This window comes from Diabrotica undecimpunctata, chromosome 10, assembly GCF_040954645.1.
Source record: "Diabrotica undecimpunctata isolate CICGRU chromosome 10, icDiaUnde3, whole genome shotgun sequence".
In the NCBI taxonomy this organism is placed as follows: Eukaryota; Metazoa; Arthropoda; class Insecta; order Coleoptera; family Chrysomelidae; genus Diabrotica; species Diabrotica undecimpunctata.
Genome location: NC_092812.1, coordinates 34,611,488 through 34,633,994, shown reverse-complemented (window position 1 = coordinate 34,633,994; position 22,507 = coordinate 34,611,488). Strand labels below are relative to the sequence as shown.

At 34.7% G+C, this 22,507-nt stretch overlaps 1 protein-coding gene across 2 annotated transcripts in view; it reads right to left on the bottom strand.

The window, feature by feature from the left end:
* Gp150 (leucine-rich repeat domain-containing glycoprotein 150) overlaps positions 1-22,507 on the bottom strand; it is a 53,404-nt gene that overhangs the window by 4,686 nt on the left and 26,211 nt on the right. The window contains exon 1 of one of the 2 annotated variants that reach the window (XM_072546816.1): positions 10,327-10,458. The exons of the other annotated variant lie outside the window; for it this stretch is intronic. The gene's annotated coding sequence lies outside the window, so the exon portion shown is untranslated. Of the gene's footprint in view, positions 1-10,326; positions 10,459-22,507 lie in introns of those variants that run through there. 2 annotated transcript variants of the gene reach the window in all.

The window sequence follows — 22,507 nt, the reverse complement described above, 5'->3', positions numbered from 1 at the left end:
CAGGTCGATACTTGTCTTCCCCCTTTGGGAGTAGCACGAGCCTCAAGATCTTCCAATTTGCCGGAAATCGATGAGTTTCAAGTAGTACATTCATGTGGTCCAAAAGCCACGTCGGCTCCATACTGTCAATGCATTTCACAGCTTCTGGTGGTATTCCATCGAGTCCCGGAGCCTTCATCGAGTCCCGGAGCCTTTCGTGTCTTTAGGGCACTTAACGCTTCGTTGAGTTCGTCTACGGTAAAAGGTACAGCTCGCTCAGCTTCGGCGTCCCACTGCACTCCATGCCAATGGCCGGGTGGAAATAGCTCTCGGGTAACCTCAAGCTTCCTGTCCAATGGCATTTCATACAGAGGGTACAGCTGTAACTGGTTCATTACGATTTTGTACCCCTGACCCCAAACGTCCTCATCCAACTTGTCACACAGTTCTTTCCAGTGCCTCTTCTTCTCGGCTCGGATCTTTCTGTTCAGTTCCTTCTTTCGCGCATCGTATACCATATCCATTCTGCTAGCTTCGGTTACTTCTCCTCTACCTCTTGCCCTCGTAGCCTGTCTTCTGATGGCAATGCATTCCTTCCTCTTATTGGCGATATCTTCGCACCACCAATAAGGCATTTTTCTTTTTTTATCTACCGTGTTTATACAATTTCTCATAGTCTCTCTTATTATTGATTTAAGTCCTTCTGCCGATGGCGGTTGGCATCTTCTCCTCTCTATCAACCATCTAGAATACTCATCAAACGCTAGCCAGTCCGTTCTATCTTCACCTCTGCTTCCTGTTTGGTTCTCTGATGACTCCACGTTGGTAGTCCCTACTCCGACGATCGAAAAGCCAATGTAGCGGTGTTCTGTAGCAGTGTCATCCGGCACCACAATGACAAAAGCCTGGCCTTAACCTCTTTCAGTAAGCTTCTTCAAAGATCTCGATCCACTGCTGTTCTTTTTTTTAAACGATTATGTATTGTGTCTGTACTTTATTTGCTTTTAGACCTATATTTAATGCAGATTCTTCAAAGCTTGAGCAAATAATAGGATAATAGGATATGCGGACGATATAACCATAGTAGCAACAGATAAAAAGGCATTAAAGAAAACATTCCAAGAAATAAAAAATGAAGCCAAACTGAGAGGACTGAAAATAATGAAAATAAAACAAAATACATGAACGTAAGAAAGAAAAAGAAGACACAAATGACAGAACTGACAATAGATGCACACAGTTTCGAATATTTGGGAGTACTAGTCAACAGAAAGAAGACTGTTAACCCTCGGTTAGTGTTCTAGGGTATACCATACCCCTGGTACTCCTTTTATTTCTATAAAATCGAAAGTAGATGAAATAGCGTCTTCTAGCGCCTAGTAGCTGTAGTTTATACATGTTTTCTCACGATGACCTTGTTACCAGATGTACATACAATTTCAGTTTGAATTAGAAGTTGCTCAAAGACGGTTGGGGTGTGTGATACCCCGGTACACTACTGTTGTAAATTTTAGTTGTTTTGTGTTCTAGAGATAAATTTACATATTTCTGATATTTTTTCGAGATGTACTATGATTTTTATTTTTCTTTCAGCGATACTGAATTATAGAATAATTATGTCTTACGAACAAGAGCAGGAAAGGTTAAAACGTTTATGGGCGAAGTTTGGCAGTATTTCTGACGATGATAAATCGTTCATTGATAGTGAATCTGAGGAAGAACAAACCGCAGTAGAAAGTCAAGAGACAATCATATTGGAAGACAGGGCTCAAGGAGAGACAGCACACAAAAGGGAAGATTCTGAAGAAGTGGAGGCTGAAAGAAGAAAGTTTCTGGTACTAAACGTAATATTACTTTCAATAATTGGTTTACCAGTTATCCGCTCATGATCAATCTACTTCAGACTCGTCATCTTACATCGGTTGGGACAGTTAGGAAGAACAAAAGGCAAATTCCAACAGCACTTCTGAACACATGAGGAAGAGAAATTCACAGTTCAAAATTTGCCTTCAAAGAAGATATAACGGCTGTCTCATATGTGCCAAAAAAGTCAAAAAATGTAATCCTCTTTTCTACATTGCATCATGATGATACTATAACTGAAGAAACTGGTGAAAAGAAATTACCTGCAATTCTCGACTTTTAAAATTCAACCAAAGGCGGTGTAGACACATTGGATGATCTATCTGCTAATTACAGCGTACCAAAAATAGTCGTCGTTCGACTTTGACACTATTTTTTTCGTTTTTGAATACAGCTGGAGTGAATGCTCAAGTTATATATAAAACAAATACAAAAAACGATAAATTAAAAAGACGATTTTTTTAAAGAACTGAAGATGTTTGAGTAAATGTTATGCATATGATCTGCAAAAAGATTTAAGAAACCGGAGAGTGACTCAACGACTGGACAACATCCACTTTCATCCCTATATTCAAAAAAGGAACTCCGCTAGATTGCAGCAACTACAGAACGGTAACTCTAATATTCCATGCAAGCAAAGGTTCTACTTCATGTAATACATGAAAGACTAAAAGCTTTTCTATTGCCTCAGATATCAGAAGAACAAGCGGGATTTGTCCCAGGAAAAGGCACAAGAGAACACATCCTTAATGTGTCACCACATCCCAAAAGAGATTAGGACTGAGGAGGAGGAGCCAACAGAAGAAATGAAAGTGTAGATAAAAAAAGAAGAATTCAAGCGGCAAATACAGCGTTAAAAAAAATGTTTAGAGATAAGACGATAAGCCCAAAACACAAAAATGAAAATCTACAAAACGATCATAAGACCAATAGTAGTATATGCCGGAGAAACATTTACATTAACAACAAGAGAAGAAGAGCAATTGAAAGTTTTTGAGAGAAAGATTATCAATAATATACTGGAACCAAAGAGGGAATACGAAGAGGATGCAAGACAATGGATGAATCACGAAATAGGGGAATGGATGGTCAAGAGAACATATTTAGAGCAATAAAAGCACAAATAATTAGATGGTATCGATGGACACATAATGAGAAGAGAGAAAAGCAATCTGTTAAGAGTTATAATGGAATGGATGCCACCAGGTAAAAGAACCAGAGGCAGACTTAAACTGAGATAGAGCTAACAAGTGGAAGAAGACTTAAGGAGAATGAAAATTAGAAATATAGAAAGGACCATCAAAGAGAGAGAAGAATGGAGAAAAGAACAGCGAAGTCACACCAGAAATTGTAAAACCAAACCCAGAATGGGATGATCGGGCTACGAAAACGTTATGTGATGTAGCCCGATAGGGTTTTAATATTATAACTTTTATAAAGGAATTTTTTAAATAATATTTTATTACAATTATTTCTTCGACGTATGGTAGTAATCTTTTTTAATCCGGTAGCCGTAGAATTACAGTATTTTCATTATTTTATGACTTATTATTACAAAAAAATGACCCGTGGGATAAACAATTCGAATAACTTTAAAACCAATTAATGGATCGAGCTGAAATTTAAGGGGTTTGTTAAGCACTATAAGACCCCCTTGGGAGCAATCACTAAAGTGTAAGTTAATTTTTACAATTAACGATTTGGCCTTATTTTGCGGTTTTTGGAGCAACAAATTAATTTAATAAATTATAGAATACACCATTTTGAAGGGTTTTCTATTCCTTAACAAATAAAATGTTTATATTTAAGTATAAAAGTTTTGTAATTAAATTTTACATAAGACAAATCTTAAGAATTATTATTATTATTGAAAAAATACGAAAGAATACAAAAAAACAGTTAAAAAAAAAAGGTTTTTTTGTGAGTTTATTTTCCATACTAAAATCAAACTTAGAACCTTCATATTCTGATAAAGAAAACTCGTTAATATGTTTAATTATCACACAAAATTTCATTAAAATCGGTTTAATAGATTTTTTCAAATTAATTTTTTTTAAATGAATACCTAATTTTCAAAATTATGTAGGTCAAAAATTAAAACTTCTAAATACTTTAAAAATAAAATTTACAAATAGAAGATCATTCAAGATTTCAAACCGATTTTGAAAAATTAAAATTCGGCGATTAGTAGCGAATAGAAATTTTATGCTCATAAAAAAATTTGACCAACTTCATTTATTGTTGATCGATTTTAATTTTCAAAACAGATGGTACTAGTGCGTCGAAAGACGATTCAAAAGAAAAGAAAAATAAAATTATCGGCGGCTCAGTAGTTCCGGAGTTATAATAGGTCCAAGTTGACTGTGATTTACACTAAAATAAAGATCCTAAGATCTGTTTTTTAAATAAAAACCTTTATTTACTAAATTTTTAGTTACCGTCTAAGACTAACAAACACATACAGAAATTTAAAAGCTGCAAAAATTCATAGTTATAGGAAGTTTCATAGATCTCACGATCGAGTTACTTAATTTTAATATCTATCTGGTAAAAGTTTGCTGGTCTAGTGCTATGAAATAGTATACTAGCCTCATCCTCACCTAATTATTTTATTAATAAACGACACTGAACCACTGCACAAAAATGTTAACCACCGTGACTTACATGGAATGTTATCATAGGTAAATTAAAAAATAACTGGTGTAATATCAATATTTCAGAAAGAAATAAACACTTCATTAGACGGGTGTCTATTAATAACAAATTTATTACGAGACCTTGAAACCTACATCTTGTAAAAATCCATCATGTATTACATATTCAATCATGTGAATAGGTGAGTTTTATGTGCCTCTTCAGATCAATTCTACAAGCAACAAAGTTTCATGTAAGATAATTATATTTAAAATTTTTTGATATTTTTTTTAATGGGATGTAAAGGCATTCCAGACAGGATTTAGAAGATAAAGATATGTAATGTGTAGAAAAAAAAGAGAATATTAAATATAAAAATAATACTAAAGAAAATTTCGATCATAAATATGGAAACTACTTACGGTTTCCATATTTATGATCGGAATCATACGGAAATATGATTCAGATGAAAAACACTATAGTGTATTTTTATGTATGAGAGAGTAATAAAACAATAAATTATGTATGCAAATCCCTAAACTGTTGATACGGGTGACTCAATGAAAAACAGATATTTGTCAACAAGTTTACAGAAGTATATAGAAAAACAATTTTAAATTGAGTATGACCACCAGGTATAAAGGTTGGAGCAGAATAGAATACAATAGTTGTGAGGATTACTAATCCCTAAATAAGGTTGCCAGTGTCGGAGTGATGGAGGTTAACAGGTACTAATGAATTTGCAAGAAATGTAAGATGTTTATTTTATTAAAATGTTAAAATAAAGTTTAATTCTTTAGATAAAATAAAACGTTTTATTTTATCTGAAATGAGTGCATTCCACGAAGTAAGGGTTTCAACAATCAAACATTTAATTCTTTAATTCCAGGAATCTACGACAGTAATTGACTAGATAATTACCTTCTAAACTTATTCCACAGAAAATGTGATAGTGGGTTTTTCCATTTTGTAGGAAGGTCCAAGTGGCGTATTCAAAATTCTTAACAGTTCACTAAAAGTAGGTACTTCAGTTGCAAGGTGCAGTTTATTGTGTATACTAGTGTTATGGAAAATTTGGAAGTGCCGTGTAAACGCCGAAAAATTGGTCCTCTAACAGTTAATGAAAAAACATTAATATTTAATTGTTTTAAATCATTTACAGACAAACGTTTATGTGAAAGTGTTGATGAGACCGTTGAGTTAGTTAGCAGTACACTTGGTGTTGGGAAATCTACGATTTACAGAGTTATTAAAGAAGAGAAATGTGGTAGTTTTCAAATGCCACGTAATGCTCCAGGGAAACCAAAATTTCAAATAGAATATCATTTTAAAGAAGGACTTCGACGGAAAGTGCATGAATTCTTCTTTAGACAAGAATTTCCAACATTGGATAAAGTTCTTGTCTCAGTTCGAGATGATAAGGATTACCCAGAAATGAGTCGAAGTACGTTATGGAAACTTTTAAAAGAAATAGGCTTCCGCTGGAAAAAGAATCCCAGAAAGTCTATTTTATTAGAAAGAAGCGATATTGTCATATGGAGAAGACATTTTCTAAGAACCATAAAGGAAATGAGAAACCAAAAAAAAAAAAATATTTTATCTTGATAAAACATGGATCAACGAGGGTCATACACCAAATAAATTTTGGCAAGATGAAACTGTTACAAGTCAAAGGCACGCTTTTGTAAATAACTTATCTACTGGTTTAAACCCACCATCAGAAAAGGGACGCAGGCTGATAATAGTACACATTGGCAGTTCAGACGGTTTTGTTGAAGGTGGTTTATTAACTTTTGAATCAACTCGTACCGGTGACTACCATGAAGACATGAACGCTGATGTCTTTCAAGAATGGTTCGAACAAATGATAGATCTTCTTCCTAAGAACTCTGTAATAGTAATCGATAATGCAAGTTATCACTCCAGACTTATAGAAGGACTGCCCACAACCAAGTGGTTAAAAAAAGACTTGCAGAATTGGCTGAGTTCAAAAAATATTACGTACCATCCCGGATCTATAAGAAAGGAACTTTATTCGTTGTGTGCCCTTCATAAAGAAAAATTTAAAAAATACGAAATTGATGAAATTGCCAAAAATCGTGGAATGACAGTACTTAGATCCCCACCATATCATTGTGAATTAAACCCGATTGAACTGGTATGGGCACAGATAAAGAGTGAAGTTTCAAGAAAAAATACCACTTTTAAAATTCATGATGTTAAACAGTTGTTTTTGGAGGCCGTAAATAATGTAAAACCTGAAAACTGGGAAAAGGCAGTAAATCACACTATTAAAGAAGAGGAAAAAATGTGGAAGCTGGACAATATTACTGATAAAATGATCGAGCCAGTTATTATAAATCTTGGTTCTGAAAGTTCATCTTCTGAATCTGATTTGGATTTGTAACAAGTAGCTGTAAGTTTTATATTAATATTTTTATTCATCTATTTAACATACCTTAGACGGTTTTAAAAACTCTTTTTCTCTTTTGTAATTTTTAAAAATTAAAAAAAAATGTGAATTTTTTAAAACCCTTTTTAATGTAGGCCAGTCAGTTCTAATATAGTGTGTGATAAAAGAGGTCACTTTTGTTTACATACACATAACACTTTATAACACTGAAATAATTCATTTATTTTTTACAATTATTCAAAGTAATTTTTCAATTAATCTTGAGCACGCCCATGGAGTGGTCGGAGCTACCAGTTAAAATTATGCTAATTACTCTCTCGTTCATAAAAATAAACTATAAAATGATGACACAAAACAAATATTTTGTACGTTAGGTATACTAAATTTACAGAAAAGAGTTATCAATCATGTCATCATTGTATGAAGGAACGTTTTCTTCGTCCCTTTTTCATATATATATATATATATATATATATATATATATATATATATATATATATATATATATATATATATATATATATATTCAGGGATTCTACAGTATTCACTGCCTTCCCTCGCTCAACCGTTTCCATCCCTCTTTGTTGTCACATTCTCCATCGTTTAGGCCTCTCTTACTCATAGCGTCGTCTACTTCGTTCCTCCTGGATCTTCGGGGTCGTCCTCTTTTCCTCCTTCCTATGAGGCTCCATTCGGTTATTCTCTTTATCCATCTGCTGTCGCTAGTTCTTCTGTTCTGTTCTGTATCCATCTGTTTTTAATTTAATCGTATAGTTTTTTGCTGTCTTTGTTATTTGTTTCTATTGCTTCGATTTGTTTCTTTAATCCATTCTGATTTTTTCTTTTTATATCGTTTTGCCGTTTATAACTTTTTTTTTTTTCATTTATAGTACATTTGAAAATGATTGATAGCACAAATTTTATTGCACTTGAAATAAAACAAAATATAACATCATAAAACAGTGACGGAGATTTTCTAAAATAAACTATTCAGCGTTGATCTGAAAAAGTTTGGGTTTTACCTAAAATTTTTAAATATACCAATTTATTTCAATTCTTTTCTTAAATTTTGTAGTTATTTTAATCAACAAATAAGTACGCAATCTCTGCAAGTAGAAAGAGGGAAATGGTGGCCGCTGGAGTAATGGTAGCCATGAAATATTTACATTTACGGCCTAATATTATTTCGCGTTTAATACCTGTTGTGCCATCTTGACAGTGTTTCGTTCAAACTGTACCTAAAACAATGACGATGTTTTGCCGAAGAGTCCAGTCCTCCGCGAATAGTTCCAAAAAGAAATTGTATAAGAACACAGAAGATATATCATCTGAAGATGAGGATGATGACAATGACCGTGATAGGGACGTTAACGAAGATATTTGCACAATTTGTGGCGATTTCGGTAAAAACAGAGCACTCTAAATCCAATGCAGCATTTGCGGCCAATGGGCACACAAAGACTGTACCAATTTCGAAGGCAAAATTTACATTTGCGATTTGTGCATTTAATTATTTTTTAAATAGGGGTAATAGTGGCAGTGGCCACTTTTACCCCTCGGCAGCGGGTAAATATGGCCCCCAGCAGAAGTCTGAAAAACCGTATTTTTTTTTGTTCTGTTAAAAAATTTTTCGTAAATAGAGTAAAGTACTAAGGTTTGAAGTTTTATTTACGTTAACAGTATAATTTGTAAAGCTATGTAGCGGTATAAATAAACCAAAATGCTTAGGCGGCCACTATTCTCCCCCTTTCGCCTACAAAATATTTACAATTTCCAAAAAGGAGGTCAATTTATAAGCCCTCAAATTTCTTAGAAAGGATTGAAATTTCCAAGCGACAAAACCTGTTTTGCAAATTGTGAATCATTTTAGTTAAGATTAATAAGTTGTGTATGTAAAGCCCTGTGATTATAACAAGCAGAATTGTTAGTTTTATAATAAAAAGCGATATTAATGTTGTGAACTTGGGTTGCAAAAATGACACAAACGTCTAATTTTATTCTTGTGAAATTAAAGTGTCATTTAACCGTACCAATGAAAACTTTACGTGTTAAATGTACATGATGCTCTTGTACATGAACATTTTACAAGTACTGTTCGAAGTATAGTTTCTAAGTGTTCAGATATGACCGGAGTTAGAGAAGCAACTATTTATAGACTATTAAAGTAACGAAAGAGTGGAAGTATAAAGAAGCACCTAAAACGTCAACAGGGAGAAAACCCATTCACATAGACGATACTGTGAATCTATCGATTCGAAGAAAATTTCATTCATTTTATTTACAAAAAAATATTCCTAGTTTGGATAAACTTTTGGTAGACATAAATGAAGACGAATATTTGCCAAACACTGAAAGAGATAAATTGTGGAAAACTTAACGGGGATAAGGATTCTTTTATGAGAATAACAATAAAAAATCAGCGCTCGTAGAGAAAGAAGAAATTATTTGTTGGAGGAGGCAATATTTAAGGGAAATTAGAAATTTGAGGAGAGAAGGCAAAAATATTTTTTATTTAGTTGAAACTTGGATAAATAAAGGGCATTTTGTAAAAAACGTTTGGCGAGATAAACTGGTTACAAATACTTGTCAGGCATTTATAGAAAGTTTGTCTACTAGCTTAAAATTTCCAAATGGTAAAGGTCGCCGTTTCATTATCACTCATATTGGAGGAGATAAAGGATTTGTTGATGGAGACTTGCTAGATTTTATTTCAAATTCTACGAACGACTACCATGAACAAATGACTGTTGATGTTTTTGAGAAATATTTCAGTCATATGATAGATTTATTACCGACTAATTCTCTAATCAATCATTTATTTTCAAATGTACTATAGTTTTACATCTGTTCCAATTTTTATCTATATCATACACGCTTGTTTCTTCTCCATGTTTTTGGCTTTGTATTCTTCATAAAAAATCTTCATCTTTAAAACAGCATATAACAACGAAATGGAATGCAATATATACAATGTTAACTAGTATTCAAAACGTATACAAAAAAATTCAGAATATAAAATTAAAAGAGAAAAAATCAGCAGACTAGGTGGTTAAAATCACATGTCACTGAAATATTCAACTAAAAATAATACAATATAAAAATCTTCAAAGTAAAAAAAACAAACAAGGGATGGATAAAGGACATACGGCTGGAAATGATGGTAATACGGTCACTATATACTTTGTATGGCTATTCAACACAAAATATCTGCTCTTTTTAGAACAAGGATCAAAAACTTGCAAACAAAAGCTTAGAACAAAATAATTTTAGCGTGACTTAAAATTTTTGGTCGTCAGTGTAAAAATTCTAATTGAAAACGTATCTTGATCTCGAAGTATAAATGCCAATAACGAACTCACAATTTTTGTTTTATTCTCTGGCGATTTGGGAACAACAATTGACACACTGTAAGGAAATAATTTTAGAAGAAAACTTACTTTTTCTGTTTCAATCACCGTCAAGTTTAGTTGCTACGGAACAAAGTTAAATATGTCGCTATCTATTACTAGCATGTATTTCAAAAAATGTTAACATTATCGGAACGTGACGCCGATTACTGAGATACGGTATTAAGATAATCTTACTCCACAAACAAATTGAATTGGGAGATATAGCAAAGGACATTGAATACATCATATTTGAATAGTTGGGTAGACGAAGGATACGAGTGACTCATCAAAAACCACGCTAATTTAGATATCTACTATATAAAAACCAATAAAATGTAACACAATTAACTATACCAAATTCATTTATGAATTATGCATATATATTTATGCATGCAACTTTATACAGGGACTTCTGTGGTAGAGATTCACGATCGACTATTACAAATATAAAGGATGCATCCTCTCCAAACTATTGCTTAACATACAATGGAGAAAATATTTATTTATCTTGTACAGAACAATCAAAAATAATAAAATAAATGGAATTTCTATAATTAATGCCGTCCAACAAAATAAAAAAAATCATATAATGTTTGACGGGTCGGTTTCAAAAATGTCTTTTTTTGTTTGTACCAGCTCTAACTGATCATTGATCGACGGCGTTTAATGACAAACTAATTAAGTTCATGGCATCTACAAGTGTAAACCACCACCACAAAAAACGAAACCACCTAAATATATATATATACAAGGATTTCCACAGTTTTCACTGTATTCCTTCGCTCAACCGTTTTCTCCAATTTTTCCTGTTTAGCCAGTCCCCTTCCTGTAGGTTTCTTCTACTCATTGCTTCGTCCACCTCATCTCTGAAAGATCTTCGGGGTCTGCCTCTCTTTCTTCTTCCTATCGGGCTCCACTCTGGTATTCTATTTAACCACCGATTTTGGTCTGCTCTTCTGACATGTCCGTACCATGTTAATCTCTTCTGTTCGATGTAGTCTATTATGTCGGAGTTCATTCCCATTCTCCTCTTAATCTCCATGTTATTTATTCTGTCTCTTCTTGTTACTCTGCAGCTTCTCCTTAGGAATTCCATCTCTGTTGCTCTTATTTTGTTTTTGGTTTTCTTATTTATTGTCCAATTTTCACACCCATAAGTGAGGATACTTCTTGTCATGGTATTATATATTTTTTTCTTTGTTTTCATGCTGATGTTCTTATCCCATAGTACCGGGTTCAATTTTCGTATGCAGTCTCTTGTTTGTCCTAGTCTATTTTTTATCTCTTCCTCCGTTGTTCCTTTGTTTGATATTATGAAACCTAAATACTTATACTTGTCTGTTCCTTTGATTTGTTTACCTTCGTCTATTTCCAGCTGTTTTATTTCTGTATTCTCCGTTGTTAGGTATTCAGTTTTCTTTAGGTTTATTTCCATCCCATTCTTTGTATATTCCTGCTCCAGTTTTCTCATCATAAAACTGAGGTCATCCTCGTCTTGTGCGATCACTATTTGGTCGTCGGCAAAACTTAGCGTATATAGATATTCGTTCCTTACTGGTATACCCATTCCTTCGCACTTTCTTTTCCATGGTTTCAGGGTTTTTTCCAGGAATATTTTGAACAGGGTGGGGGATGTGGAGCAACCCTGTAGTAGTCCCTTTGTCGTCTTAAATGGCCTGCATATTCTATTGCCCGTTTTGATAGCTACTTCGTTATTCTTGTAGAGTGCTTTTACCGCGTTTATTAATCTTCGTGGAACTTCGATGTCTTCCATTGCTTCCCATAGCTTGGTTCTAGGTATTGAGTCATATGCCTTCTTAAGATCAACAAAAGCCAGATGGACGGATCTATTTTTGGCCATTCTTTTTTCTATTAGTTGTTCGACCGTGTAAATGTGATCTAAGCATGCTTTCCCCGCTGTGATACCTGCCTGGTCTTCTCCGATTTTATCTTGTACTTACCACCTAAATGAGGAACTTAAATATATAGAAAACCTCAACAGAGAGAAAGAATTCAGAGCATTCTATAAGACAGTTAACTTCAACAGAAGAGAATTCAAGGCAACCACAAGACAATGCAAAAGTCAGAATGGCGACCTATTAACAAGGAAAGATGTATTGAATAGATGGGTGGAATACTTTAACCAGGCACTTAATATAGAGGAGGAAGAAGAAAACCTGGAAGACGAAAGAGATGAGGTAAGGGGAACAAAAAGAGGAACCACCAACGATTCTTGAAGTTAAAGATACAGTTAAAAAGCCAGTCAGAAACAAATTACCCGGAATAGATAATCTCCCAGCTGAACTATATAAAGAATGTGGCCATGATACCATAATAGAAATTGGACACAGAAATCACTCCCCAATGGTTGGAATACTTTGTACCATACACAAAAAAGGATCTAAATGCAGGGTATAAAATATTTTCCACAGTACTATGTCACGGTATGGTACCATATGCAGAACAGATAGTAGGAAAATACCAGGCTGCTTTCAGAGGTGGTAAATCGACAATTCATCAGATTGCAACCCTGAAACAAATTTTGGAAAAAACACTGGAATATGGCATTGATATTAATCACATATTTATAGACTACAAAGCAGCCTACGACTCTGGGAATAGAAGAGAAATGTTCAAAGCAATGAAAGAGCTAATAATACCAAATCAGTTGGTAAATTTAACAAAACTAACTCTTGAAAAAGTTGAATGTAGATTACGAATTTAAGGGGAACTGTCTGAACCTTTTAACACAAATAACAGGATGCGCGAGGGAGACCCTCTCTCCTGTATACTGTTCAATCTGGCTCTGGAAAAAGTAATACGTATGTCACAAATCACAACCACTGGTTCAATATATAATAAATCAGTGCAAATCCTGGCCTATGTTGATGATATCAATATTATTGGGAGAACGGAAAATGGTACGAGAGGTGTATGTAAAATTAACTTTATAGAATATACCAGGAACCTGATATCGTAAAACATATTAAGATAGGACGTCTGAAGTGGATAGAACATGTAATGCGGATGGAACAAAATGACCCAGCAAGAAAAACGCTCATTGATAGACCCATTGGTCAGAGAAGGAAGGAAAGTCCCAGAACAAGGTTCCTTGATAACATCGATGAAGACATGAGAAATATGGGAATACGTGCTTGGCGGAGAACGGCGATATATAGGGCCGACTGGAGAGAGGAAGCTAGGATCCACACAGGGTGACAAAGCCAGAATGATGATGAAGACAATAGCTTTGTTTCTCATTCTTTCTTATTTACTCTGTTTTGTTCTGAAGGGTTGTTGACCCATGTCACCCTAGCAGAATTTTTTAAAGTTCTCTCTGCTTCCTTGTCGTACCAGCATTTATTGGACTGGACGTTTTTTGTTTTATATGTAGTTATACGTATATTTTGAAAGACGACAGAAATTCTGTGTCCCACCCTGTGAAAAAAACTTTTCTGGCCTTTTTTTATCCCTTTAGGAGACTAGGATAAAACTTGGGCTCCACATTTGATATTTACAACGAGTACTGCCTTTTCCTTTAATGAAGATTAATAAAATAAGAGAAGAAGTTCCCTTTATGAATTATCAGTCTTATTAGTTTATCGGGAATGTAGAATTCGACCATGGCTTCATACAATTTACTTCGTTGGATTTTACAGTGTCTGCCTCAACAAAAATCTGCTCCGCTGTCGATCGAGACTTTGATATTCGACAAGAAGCTTTTCTGAAAACGCACTTAGGCGACCATTTAGGATACTCGAAATTAATTTGTATACTTTGTTAATACCTCTATATATACCTCTAAATTTCATGCATTTCAATTGACCACCCTTCTGGTGTAACGAAAAAACAGTACCAGTACAGGGTGTCCCAAATTGTTATGTTTTGCAGGGTATACCGAAAACTAGAGGAGATAGAAAAAAAGTAGTTAAGATGTCATGATTTCTTTTTTCGTTAAAGTAACTATTGTCGAATCAAATCAATAGCTCCCACATTAGCGAGAATACAGGGCGATTATTGAAGAATGTCGACAACAAAAGGGTTAAACATCTTTATTAAGAACAATTTAAAAAAACTTTATTAAAACTTTTTATAGATACATTATGAAAGACTTCAGTGGCGTACGAAAATTTTTTTAGGGTCTCACTAAGGAAATATAATACAAACTTATGTTTTTTTATATGGGACACCCTATATCTTTTGACATTTTTCTTTACAATTTTAATTTTCTTTCACCTGATATGGCATGTTGTATATCTATTTTCAGTTTTTGAAGCTTCTATGCAAATACAATGTTTATAGTTGTCGTCATTTTATAGGCACTAAAAAATAAAACACTCGCAACAATGGTAACGCATTTTAACATTTTATTATTAGGATACTAATCCGTTGACAGTTTTACTTAGCAAAAATAAAATCAGTACCTACATAACTTGAAAGTAAAGTAAATATTTAACTGCTTATTGTTGGTTCTAAGTGATTATTATTTTTAAATTATTGATTCCATATTTTATAAATAAAATTGTCACGAAATAGAACACACTGTATTTTATTGCCTTTTTACATCTTAATACAATTTACTATTTTTTTGGGAATAAGTCACAATCTGACTTTAAAATAAGTTTATTTTGACGTTTAGATGTCACGTTGACGTTTTGATGTTCAGATGACGTTTAAGTGTACTGGTATGCTGAATTCTATCATGGCCTTGTACAGTGCGTTTCTTTCAACACTATCATAGGCACATCTAAAATCAACAAACAGGTGATGAGTATCAATGCCATACTCCTATGTTTTTTCCAGAGCTTGCCTTAGAAGGAATATTTGATCGGTCGTTGATCTTTCTTTAGGAAACCCACACTGATATTTACCTATTACGTCTTACAATATCCCGATAGTCGGTCGTAAAGAATACATGCCAATATTTTGTATGTTACGTTTAGGAGGGTTATTCCTCTGTAGTTGTTACATATTGTTTGATCTCCTTTCTTGTGGATAGAATGTAGAAAATGGGGCGGCCAATAGAGCCTGATACACTGCGACCTTTGCAGATCTATTGTGTTTCCCCCTTATTTTAAAGCACTTCATCTAGCTTGGTCCTCTTAATGAGACTCAACAGCCTTGATAGTGGCCTTTTCATGTAGCCTGGTGCTTCCGGTTTTTCCTCTCCGAGTTCTAGAAACCGCATTCGTGCGAGACCTTCGCAATGGCACAGAACGTGTAGAGCGGTTTCCTCTTCTTCCAGACAGAAACGACAGGTGTCCTCTTCTGTCAGGCCTATGAGACTCAAGTGTCTATTGAGTCTACAGTGCCCAGTGAGCAGACCCACTATCATTCTGACAGTCCTGCGTCTGTGCGAAAGTAAGTCTGCTGTAAATTTAGCCGAATGTCTTTTGATGAACTGTTTGGTCTGCCTCTGTCCTGGTGAGTTGTTCCACCACTCAAGACTTCTGTTGCACCCATTTGTGTATGGCTGCCCTTTTTATCGTGTTTGCGATTCCAAAGAAGGGTTCCGGACCAACCAGTGGCGTAGATGCGCCTTCTCGGGCCAATTCATCGGCCTTCTCGTTGCCACGATGACCCTTATGTCCCGGCACCCAGGCAAGTGTCAACCTGTTTTGACTTCCCACCTGAGAGAGGACATCCAAACAGTTCCATACCAGCCATGAATCGACCTGTACCGAACTGAGAGCCTTTAGAGCCGCTTGACTATCCGAATAGATAACGATGGAATCGTTAACTACATTTCGGCCGATTAGTTCCATAGCGCACCTGTGTATAGCAGCTAATTCGGCTTGAAATACGGTCGCGTATGTTCCTAGACATACCCGGACTTCCGTCCTTGGTTTTATGCCATATATTCCAGCCCCCGTACCTGTATCCGTTTTGGAGCCGTCCGTATACCATATTGAGTTTGCTGTTAGCGGCGGACCAGTTTCCCAGTCCTCTCTTTTTGGTATTGTAATTTGAAAATTTTTGTTAAAACTATACCTCGTAACCATTCGGTCTACAGGCATTCCTAGAACGGGGTCTGCCTTTATGTCCTGGTATAGCCTTAAGTTATCAGCTCCCTGCATCATACTTATTGGAACTTGGCCTTGGATCAACCGATGTACTGTTGATCTGGCTTCACTCTGTATGTATATATGCAGAGGTGGTAGGTTTAGCAGAACTTCTAGCGCGTCCGTTGGGGCTGTTCTCATGGCTCCTGTAACACTCAAGCATGCAAGCCTTTGTGTGCTACTGAGCAATCGAATCGCCCCGGACTGTTGCGTTTTGTTCCACCACGCCACTGAACCATAAGTTATCATGGGCCTTATAACCCTTGTGTATAACCAGAGGTTCATTTTAGGATTTAACCCCCAATTCTTACCACACATTCGTCTACATGTGTTCAGGGCCATAGTGGCCTTCTGTGTGACTTTCTGAATGTGTGCATTCCATGTCAGCCTCTGGTCGAATATTACACCTAAGTACTTGGCCTGACTTGTGAATGGGATTTCTACTCCCTTGAGCACTAGTGGCTGTAAGCCTTGCAGTGCTCTTTTTCTGGTGAAGGGAACAACAGATGTTTTTTTAGGGTTAACCTTCAGGCCTTCTTCCTCACACCAGCTGTCCACCATCCTCAGAGCGACTTGAAGTCTCTCCGAAATTATTTTGGTAAAGCGTCCTCGGACTACAATTACCAAATCGTCCGCATAACCCAGACAGTAAAATCCCTCCCTGGACAGTGTATTAAGTAGGTCGTCCATAAGCGTAGCCCACAGTAATGGGGATAAAACTCCTCCTTGTGGGCAGCCGCTTCCTGCCTTCGCTTCAATAGTGGCTTCACCTAACGAGGACACAATGATCCTGTTTGTTAAGGTCGCCTTTGTCCACTCGCATATGAAGGCAGGAACTCCTCTTCTTTTAAGCGCGTCCGTTACAGACTCGAAGGAGACGTTATTAAACGCTCCCTCCACGTCCAGAAACGTCGCCACCGCTATCTCCTTGTCATCTAGCGACTTTGAGAGCAGTCTGTTAAGATCATCCAGCGCCAAGTCAGTTGACTTTCCTGGCTGGTATGCATATTGGCGATCGCTAAGTGGATTCTCCATCAGCACGTCGTCCCTAATATACCTGTCTATCAATCTTTCCAGCGTTTTTGCTAGGAAAGAGGATAGACTTATTGGTCTGTATGACTTGGGGGTCTGGTCCATTACCCTACCAACCTTGGGGATATATGTGACTTTCACCCTTCGCCATGCGGTTGGAATATATCTCCATGCCAAACTAGCTTTGAAGATCTTTGTTAGATGCGGGATGATCACATCCTGTCCCTTCTGTAGCAAGGCTGGATAAATCCCGTCCATTCCAGGTGATTTGTATGGCTGGAATTTATTGATGGCCCACCTGACTTTTTCCGGTCTCGTGATGTCGGTAGCTAATTTCCAGTCCGCCTTAGTAGGCCTTCTGGGATGAGCTACCTCTACCGAAGGATTATTGTCAATGGATGAGCTGGGAAAATGTACCTTGGTGAGCATTATTAAGCTTTCCTCCAGGGTTTCTACATACGTTTCGTATTTATTTATATATTATTTATTTCTTGTGGATAGGTACAATTATACCTACATTCCAGTCTTCTGGCAACTTTATTTGCTTCCAGATCAGTTCTACCAGTCTTCATATACAGTATGTCAGGTTTTTTGTCATGCTTTAAAAGCTCTGAAGGAATGCCATTTGCCCCAGGAGCTTTGTTTTCTTTCAATTTTTGTATAGCTTGGATGACTTCCTCTGTTGGGATATTATCTTTCTCTCTTTCGTCGTCAATGTCCTCGAGTTGGATTTCTGATTCGTGGAGCCCTGTCTCACCTCTTATATTTACCCTTTCCTCGAAGTTTTCTGCCCAGCTTTCTAGTATCTGGTCCTGATCACCAATGATCTCCCCTGTTCTATTTCTAACGATTGATAATCTAGGTTTGAATTCTTTCCTGTTCTGGTTAATCCTCTTGTAGAGCTTTCGCGTTTCTGCTTGTGCCTTATAGTTCTCTAGTTCTTTTAGTTGGCTCTCTACATGCTCTTTCTTCTTCTTTTTTTAAGTATTCGTTTTTCTTCTCGTCTCAGCTGCCTACCTTCTTCCTCTGTTTGTCTTGTTCTTCGCCCTTGGAGTCTCCTATATGCCTGATTTTTTCTTTGCGTTGCTTGTGCGAATAGGTAATATTAAAGGTAATGTTTAGAGATGAAGCCTGCAGTCCAGTGCAGGAATATTTAACTGGCACAATGAACTACATTGGAATGACTTAAATCCTCACTTATTTCAGGGGATCAGGAGGTAAGGAAGATTCGGTTTAGACGTTAGTGTTTTGTCAAGCATAATCAATTAGTTTATCATAATATATTTGATACTAAACTAACTGCTTTCGGATATATAGGTAGCTTTAAAACGAATTTAAATAACATTTTTGATAAGAAATGTTTGGCCTAGAGGAATAAATTTTTACTATTTTAATAGGAATAAGCCACAATTAAATTTTAAAATAAATTTATTGACGTTTCAATTTCCACTTCAGAAATCGTTCGTATTTTGAGAAATAAACAATTCAAATAAACAGTTTATTCGCAAAGTAGCTCCAATGACTGAAAATAGATATATAACATGTCATATCAGGTGAAAGAGAACTAAAATGTAAACGAAAAATGTCAAAATATATAGGGTGTCCCATATAAAAAAAAGTTTGTATCATATTTTTGTAGTGAGACCCCTTAAAAAAAATTGTACGCCACTGAACTCTTCTATAATATATCTATCAAAAGTTCTTTAATATTTTTCTTAATAAAGAAGATATTTAACCCTGTCGTTTTCAACATTTTTCAATAATCGCCGTGTATCTCGCTAATGTGGGGAGCTATTGACGATTTGATTGGACAATAGTTACTTAAACGAAAAAAGAAGTCATGACATCTTAACTACTTTTTTTCTATCTCCTCTAGTTTTCGGTATACCCTGCAAAACATACCAATTTGGGACACCCTGTACACCACTTCCAGAATTTGTTCTTCATTTCAAGCTCTTAACTAATATTTTATGTATCTGATTAGTAGCCCCACATTTAAGTTCTGCAGCTATGCCTTCACTCCTTGGAGTTTTGTTATTTTTCCTCTTCAACTTTGATACAAAGTATAATAAGCTTCCTCGTCATAGACAGCTAAATTGTTTTACTTTTGTATTATCGATAATACCTATGTACGTAATGAATCGTGCATCATTTATAGTAAAAGATCTAAAGTGGGCTTTTTTCGAATATTAACATAGCAAAAAAAAGATACCATCTAAAAAATGCCCAACTATGGAAATTATATCAGAAGAAAAGATTAACAAGAAGCCAAAATATACTTCGTTTGAAAATAATTAATAGCATAGATTTTATGTAAATGTATCTACACAATTTGTTCAGGTGTAAAATATTATTTAGGAGAACGTGAGTTTCTGAGAAAGCTTCTGTTATGAATGAAAGGGAATTGGAATAGTAATAATTGTTAATTGTTATTGTAGTTTTGTTTTTATTTTAATTTTTTTATTGAGTTGTCCCATTATCTGCATCTAAAAGGACTGGATTTAAACATTCATAATTTTTCATGATTGATTTGGGTGCACCTTAGTAGACCAGAGAACTAAGGATTTTCCCGTGACATTCGTTGATACAGGTATCTAACAAGTGCTTTTGATAAATTTGCTGATAACAACAATAGCAATAAAGAAAATATGCAAAATATTAAACGTCATTTTTTACTATAAACAATATATAAACAATGTAAGATCGCTTGTGAGATATCTTGAAACGCACTGTTATATACAATGTATTTACTTTAGCAATCTATGTTATTTCGTTGTAATCAAATTGATACGGGAGCAACATATAATTATAGATTCCAGGAAAACATGTTTTTCCAGTGTCTCAATGGTTTCAAGTTAAATAGGAAATATTAATAATCACCATTTATCACAATTATCTACGCAATTGTTTGATTTTTACTGCTAAAGAACTTTTCTATGTATAAAATTCTAAAATTTACAGCTAATTACGAATTAGAATTTACGTTCGTTATCCATTTAACGTTCAAAAGGTGTTGGTCATTAAAAAATTCCAGCTCAACTTATTATGTTACCAATAAATATGTATTAGAGAAGATGACGAATACTTTTAAACGTGCATTAATGTGATAAAAGTAATTAGAATCATGTGTAAATAGAATTAATTGAAAAAACGATAAGCGAATAGACGGCTATATCGTTATGGTTAATGGTATTCACCTATTAAAGTTACAATCATTAAAACCTCATCCTCATAACTTTGTTAATTTCAAAGTGTGAGTAGTTTCTTCTTTTTCCTTGTATTTTCATACGATTCTGTTTTTCTTGAGTATCCTCTTATACTCGATTTGGAAATGCATGATAGTACAGTTTTATGACAGAAGATTACAACTGTTATGTATGTCTCTCAAAGAAAACGCAACAAATCGATGAATATATATATATATATATATATATATATATATATATATATATATATATATAGAGAGAGAGAGAGAGAGAGAGAGAGAGAGAGAAGAGTACGACCGTTAATTAAATTTAAAATATATTTAATGGTTTAATGGTTGAATTGCAGAGGTTTGATCGGTCAATAATGGGCAAATGAAAATCGTTAACTATTTCATCGATTTACTACAATACGTTTCGCTTCTTTTTTTTAAAGCATCATCAGTTCTCTACAAATAGAAATGATCTTTGAATATAAGTAACAACGGACAGACAGGGTTCATACTTACAAAAACAATTTGTAGGTTTTTTTGATGTTATAAAAACTGTACGATAACTTAACATTAACATTTGAACTAACTAAAAGAGAAAAAAAAACAAAAACACAAGAAAAACTGTAAAGAAGCACTATTGTTCATTTATTTTATTTGCTGTTTTTTTTTTTAATTCGACAGCAACAAATACGATTCAACAATATTACTACAAAATATACAGCTTAATTTTCGATAACGAATGTGGTTTTTACACGACGCGACGGTGCTCCAGTTCACCACACTGCTCCTTATTCACAATCATCTAAATAATAACTTTCCTGAGAGGTGGATAGGCAGAGGACCAACTGTTTGGCCACCGCGATCACCAGAATTCTACAAAATTGATTTTTTCATGTGGGGCTATATAAAAGACCTTGTGTACCAGAAGCCTCCAACAACGATAAGAGAAGCTTTTATTAAAATTGACTTACAAATGTTAAGAAATGTGGTTCGGTCATTTGAATATCGGTTACAAACTTGTGTTGTGTGTGTGAAAAACTTGTGAATATTTTGGAGCATATTATTCATCTACGTAAACAGATAAAATGTGCGCAAATTTGCTAGTATTGTTATGTGTTACTAGAACAAGTTTTTGTATCTTATGACAAAGCCTTGTAAACGTATATATGTAGGTAAATATTTACATTTTGACTGGCACATGCAAAATATTTGCACAATGATATCTATCACGATTACCACAAATAAAATGTGTGTTAAAATATTGTTTTATGAATAATAGCAGTTGCCACGGCCTACATGGGATATAGAATGTCGCTGAATGGGAACAAGGCTTGATAATTTATAAATACACTAGAGAACCAATATCAGTAATAGCAAAATAATGATCGTTTTATATCATATATTCAGTGACGTCAAAAGAAATTAATGTCATGATGCCAAAAAAGTTAAAACTTTGAATTTAATTTACATATTTTTAAACAGTTTCTTCAAGAAATATCAGCAAACGACAGAGGAAGAATTCCAAAGACAGACAGGTCTGAGGTAAGAGAGAACAATATATTTATAAGCACCGAAAACGTGAACAGGAAAGAGTCCCAATAGTAATACGATATTATAAAACAAACAATTCGAAAAAAAGTGAATTCATATTATTTTCAAAAGAAGATACCTATTTTGGACAAATATACAGACGAAACTTTGACAAACATAACAAAAAACAAATTGTGAAGAAGAACTGTGTAGAGAAATAATTCAGTCGGGTTATTCACCTCTGTCGGACTGAACAGATTTACTTAAAATTTGGTGATTTGATGGGAAAGTGTTCAAATAACAAAAGTTCTGGGTGGAAATTCTTTTGCTCAAAATAATCACGGAAACCGATAGAGGGTTAAATTCTAAGCAACTTTTGTTTATAGAGTTTGTTCAGAAAGTCAATACT